Genomic DNA, 6,000 nt, shown 5'->3' with positions numbered 1-6,000 from the left:
AATTGTACCAGAGATTGTTTTACTGTATTTGTTTAACTGTATCCGTTTCACTTCTTGTTCCATATACCGCCTGGTTTGGTTCGAGCTTGCTCACGCACTGCTTGTTCGCTTGTACTCTTTGGCACGTCTCGGTATTATTTCGATACCACGAGATCGCCAATAAATATACTTGATCTGGACTAGTAAAGCCTTCTGGTTTACGGGCTATCAAGGGAACCAAGTCATATTTGTACGCGTAATCGAATAGTAGTGGTGATCATAGTCCGTCCACGACTCGCCATCCACTACAAGCCCTTCTAAACTGTAGATATTCGATAACTCGTTGTTTCAAACCTTTACTATGTCCCAGCGATTGTTCATATGCATAAATGACTGTTAGTATCATAAAATAAGCAGAGTGAGTTAACTAAACTAATGCTGCCAACATGAAACTAACATCAGAGATATTATTAAGCAGAAACGGATGGTGGCTACTCAAACAATTCAGAACGTATGTTTCATCCTATTCGGGAATTGTCAGTTGGGTCCACCTGGATTCCAGAGTTGATGTTCATTTCAGAATTCGAAATGAGTATCTATTGCTTCAATCGCCAAGATGCTATTCAAGTACATACTGAATCCAGATATGTACTGACTTGTTCTATGGGATTAATTTCAGTTCATTTGTATCGGTCGTTTGAATTTTTCCATCAATATTCAAGACTGGAATTTATCAATTTATCACTACTAACTACTGTCTATCTCTGCTTAAAAATGCTCTAGATTTGGTGGTTATATTGAGACAATCCACATAGGATGAACACATGCTATGAGAGATTCATCAATGTTAAATCGAAATATCGATAGCATTATTAATTCACTCGATTTCCTTGATTCAATTATGAATATCAATGTAGACGGCAAAATTTTATCTCACTGCATGTTGCTTCGCTCTTTACAAATGTTCCACTCACAGAAATGATAAGTCTCTTATGACTATATTGAAAACAACACATTCGAAACTTATATCACAAAGCATCATCTAAAAAACCCACTTCTTTCATGTACTCTGAATGCACAATTCATATTGTTTTAAATAAAAATCATTTCTACACAGTCTAAAGAATTAGATCAAAGTAAGGTCATATTAAAAATGTATGCACTACCTTGACATTGGTAGTTCACTAATTCAAACCCGAAATCTCAGCTGAACCTCTCATCCTTCCATGTCCCTAATGGTCTTTTCCAGTATGTTTCGATCATTATTTTGTACTTTCTAGATTGTGACAATTGATTGATAATTTGCAAATTAACTGCTTACTGTATGGTTATCAGATTTTAGTGAGATAGTCAATTGTCTCCATCCGTATTTTCTTCAATACATTTCTATTTATTGCAACTGTCGATTGTATCATATTTGAATACAATATCGTAGATTCTATTTGTTGAACAAATGGAAAACAATTTTGCTTTATGATAATCATTAATAACCAAAATGCCAAATTTTCTTCCACATTAAGTATAATAAACTTGTAGTGCTATATTAAGTCCATATAGCTTATTCTAGTTTTCGAACAGGACAATCTATTCATTCTTCTTGAGTCACATTTTGACCATGTCACTTATTAGCTTATCAACCTTGTCTGTTTTTATGTAAGCGTATGCGTGTGCACTTTTTATCCTATTCATCACATGTCTGTAAACTATTTTAGTCTGACTATAAATATCGATCAATGCTTGATCAAATTGAGTTGGTTTACATGCCTTCTCCACCGCGCGCCATTTCGCTTCTCTCTTTTCTCTTCTCTTCTTTCACTTCGTCCCTCTGATTGTTTGTACAGATCAATGAGTGTACAAAACATATGTATTCAAAACTTCACTCTCGTATTTGACTTATTTAATTCCATTATTCACAAAGGCGATTCAATTGGATGATTATATATTAGGATTGGCGTCATGTATATTTCGATAGTGATCAACATACGGCTTAGTTGGAATCAGACTCAGGGCCACAAAACTGTTGAGCCCGTTGACAACATCGTTCAATCTAATCGGTGCCCAGTTTACGGGTCACTAAAAAGTAAACGTCTATTCTGAATTCGCACTTAATCGATTTCCTTATCATAGAATAAATATTCTCTATACACTTCCATCAAAGTTCATTGCTCATTCGAATATTTGAATTATGTAACTATTAACAACGTCTATTTGGGAAGGTTAAATTAATCATTTGAATTTAGAACAACATATATAAACGAACAATATTGTTTTTGATTAGATCCTCATCAGGCTTTACTCTAATATACAGTAATATTTATATGGATATACGAAATTATTAAACCAATCAAGGCAGTTTATGACTCAATGATAACAGTGGAATAGATTACATAATCAAAATTAATAATAAGTGAAAAGTACAAATTGATAGTGTAATGACAGGTGTACTAGTTGTGACAAGAATAATAAAAGGCTTGAATCAATGTTACATAATGGGAAATAGGTCAATGGTTAGAAAAATATAGACACTGAAATAACATTCATAGGAATTATAAGATTACATAATAAGAAGTGTTTAGATAATTGGACGGTGAAGCGAATATTAGAAAAATTATAAGTAAATAATTGATAGGGGGGTGAAGAAAAATAAACCAAGAAAGAGTATGGAAAATAAAATTATTTATTAAGGCCAAGGGAGAGATAAGGGTATTACGAATTTCTTATGAACACAAAGACTTGGGTTGTTGGATCAAATTCCTATAGCTTCTGCTATGTGTAAGAGACGAGATCGAACCCCATAAGAAAAACTAGTAGGAATGCGATAAATAACTTTAAAAGATTGGTTTCTGTCAACTTCATTTGAATTTATAAAATTTATTCTCTCAGGTTATCCTGATATTGGTTTGTAATTACAATATTATTTGTTTATATATATTTATTAAATTCATTAGCATGGTAATGTAGCTGTAAATAAATCCCCAAAATCAATAGCTCTGTAAGTGTTCGACATTGGATGTTGACCACATTAGTTTTAATGAACTTATTTAGCTGAAGGCGCTCGGTCATGCATCCACACCAGATCACGTTTTAGAACGGCGTGCGCAACATCTCCTACGATCATTATCCAGATTAGATCAATCACTTCTTGATATATTGATAACCCATTAAAAATATATATCTTCCAACCTCCTCTCTCCTGACTTTTGATTTTACTGGGTGGGTGAGATTTGATTATAAAAGGTGTTACTGGTAAAGTGTTGTCAAACTACAATACATGTGGTATCTTCAGTAACATTTTCAATAACGATCATCATAAATTCAATTGTAGCAACTTAAAACTACACCTACGTACAAAGATGTGTTAGTGTTTTTCTCTTTTATGTTTTTTGCAATTTAATTTTTATTTAAGATTTATTATAAACTTTTAAAATTTCAATTTGACTCCCAAAATAAATCAAGATGATTCAAGAATACATCACATTTTGTATGATCTATTTACAGTTAGATTAACAGTCAGATTTGTATAAACTGAACCAAGTTGCATTTAACAATAATAATAATAATAATTCAATAACTTACTATGCGAACACATATTTACAATATTATACAATTAAGCATCTATGATACTTCTTAAGATTTGATGAGTACACAGCACACACGATTGGAATAAGATAAACTTTTTATTTCATTCGCTTTCCAATTGCTTTATCTGTTTCTCGCCAAATCAACATGAAATGTGTTTTTTGTCGCTCTCACGCATGAAAACAAATACTTACGAAATATCTTTTTTTCACTCATGTTTGTCAGTCATCTACTGCATACCATGCATCAACCACAGTCAGTTACTCCGCATTCGCACACCTAGGGTCAAGAATTTGGTAAACATTTAATCATCAGAAGGGGTTTTGTGGAGATTTAGTATGTTTCATAGTTGAAAGCATGAGTCAATTGAAGCTAGACCACCATGGAAAAGCTGGAAGCACTGTTTTTTTAGCGGCCGTTTCGTCCTATTATGGGACTCCTCAGCAGTGCGTATCCATGATCCTGCACTCGCGAGATTCGAACCCAGGACCTACCAGTCTCCAGCCAGAGCCCTTAACCGATAGACCCCTGAGCTGGCATCCAAGGCCGTTTCCAGGTTTTCCCTGGTGGTGGTGGTCTAGCTTCAATTGACTCATGCTTTCAACTATGAAACATTTAATCACTTACAAATTCGTTTAGTTTTCGTGAACTATTGTCTGGATGCTGATAAAATTTCTTGATGAAGGGTGTGTATGAATAATCAAATGTTTAGGAAAATGCTCTATAGTTGACAAGAACAGGAAAGTGAAACAATCTACATTGATCCTCAAAACCGACTTCCTTGACAGAAAGCAGAAAAATGATAATATCAAACTAGTTTATCCAGTCATTCTATGTGACCCATTATTGCCAGAAACCGCCAGTTAAACCCATTCAATTTTTAAAAAAAAATACAACCCATTGAAGTAGAACAACAAATGGGCTAAGGATTTATGTGCATTTTATTGATTAAGTCTTTTGTACAACATTACTTGTTACTTCTTCAATTTGCACTAACACAAACAGTTTTTCCATCAGTACCAAATATCATATATGGATTTACGTTCACCTTAATCATCTTACATTACACCAATATATGTATATATTTTAATTCATTATGAAAGTGTGAACCTCTTCAATTTTGATGAATTAATATTATTTCTCTGTATAAATCGATGGTAGAGTTAGTGAACATTGTATGATATTCTGAAATATGAGAATTAATAAGTTCAATAAGTTCTCTTGAAAACGTTCATTTTAATCAGATAGGAGGACTCAGTGAGCACAACTGAACTTATTATATTTGGAATTCGTAATAGTAGCGGACTAATAATGTATAAAACAGTAGTAAAAATACCTCACATTGTTTCTTCAGCTTTTTCGCAAACACTGATTGATGAAACAGTTTCACATATTAGTTTATTGCATAAACTACTATAATATATTCATATTTAGATAATTTATATATTAATCCATTAAAATAACACCAGGTTCTTCTGCACATTACTTTCATACTTTTCGTTTTCATAAAAAATTTACATTTACATTAGTGTTTCCTCCGGACACTTCAGGTAGAGAGGATTAGCTGTGTGAAAATGTGTTATGTCCCGATAAGTATAGTGAATGGTAACTTCTGGGATCCATTTATGAACCAATACTATGCATATATTCTAATTGTATAGTTGTCAAATAACTAAACTATTCATATTCATGTCTCTCTTATTATAAGCTTTATTTTGACCTATGAACTATTATTATACGATTTAGCGTTTTTGAGTTATGCCCAGTCTATCAATTACTATCTCCCACATTCACAACCATTTTTGGCTAGATCTTGTATAAATGTTATTTTCTATTTTATGGGACGATGTGGTCTGTTTGGTGTGTTTATAAACCCAGTATGTTTGAAATGCATGATTTATATCGGAAAGGCTGGGATTGGTGTTCTGGAAATAACAGGCAGGGCTAGGCAGGAAGAAGGACTGATAAAGACTTTGGACTGCTCGCACGGGTTTTATGCGTAATTCGTCCGATCGATAAATAGGTATATAATTCCCATTTAAACATTAAAATTAAAACACGGAGTTCAGCGAAGGGATCTCTTTTCAACGAATTTATTATCAGAGATGGGATTGCAATGGGGTCTCCATTAGGTCCAATTCTAACAGACTGCTTCATGGCAAAACTAGAAAACGACCAACTCAATTCAATAATAAATCGATTCCACCTATACGTAAGATACATGGACGACACATTTGTTACGATAATATTGATTTAAATGATATCTTACACTCTTTTAATTCATGCCACCCTTCCATAGACTTCACATTAGAAAGGGAACGCGACCAATCAATCCCTTTTCTCGATGTACGTCTAGTAAGAAGAAATAATGGTTCTTTCAAAAGATCCATTTTTAGAAAGCTAACATGGAATGGCCAACTAACTAACTTCTACAGCTGGGTT

The sequence above is a fragment of the Schistosoma mansoni genome, chromosome 1 (assembly GCF_000237925.1).
Source record: "Schistosoma mansoni strain Puerto Rico chromosome 1, complete genome".
Taxonomy (NCBI): Eukaryota; Metazoa; Platyhelminthes; class Trematoda; order Strigeidida; family Schistosomatidae; genus Schistosoma; species Schistosoma mansoni.
This window is presented reverse-complemented; position numbering follows the sequence as displayed.